Source organism: Camelina sativa, chromosome 18 (genome assembly GCF_000633955.1).
Source record: "Camelina sativa cultivar DH55 chromosome 18, Cs, whole genome shotgun sequence".
Taxonomy (NCBI): domain Eukaryota; kingdom Viridiplantae; phylum Streptophyta; class Magnoliopsida; order Brassicales; family Brassicaceae; genus Camelina; species Camelina sativa.
Window position 1 is genome coordinate 8,221,599 of NC_025702.1, and position 335 is coordinate 8,221,933.

Sequence of the window (335 nt, forward strand, 5' to 3'; positions counted from 1 at the left end):
ACCTCAAAAGGACTTTCCGATTCACGTTTCACATGTTGAGAGTACCACCAAGTGTGTGCCATCTTTTTTTAATATGAAACCAATGATTGAATCAACAACATAAAAATACATTATACTCGGATTCTGAATAAACATGCGGACGTGTGCACTATATTATAACATCTACTACTCCAATTAATCAAGTTTATAAATCTTTACAATAATCAAATTTTACTCATCAGTAAATAATCTGAAGTTAGTAGTGGAGTGGAAGGAAGTGCAAGAGACCTTAATCTTGACACGTGTCGGTCCAAAAAAAGAGTCCATGACCACCACACCCCCCCCCCCCCCCCCCC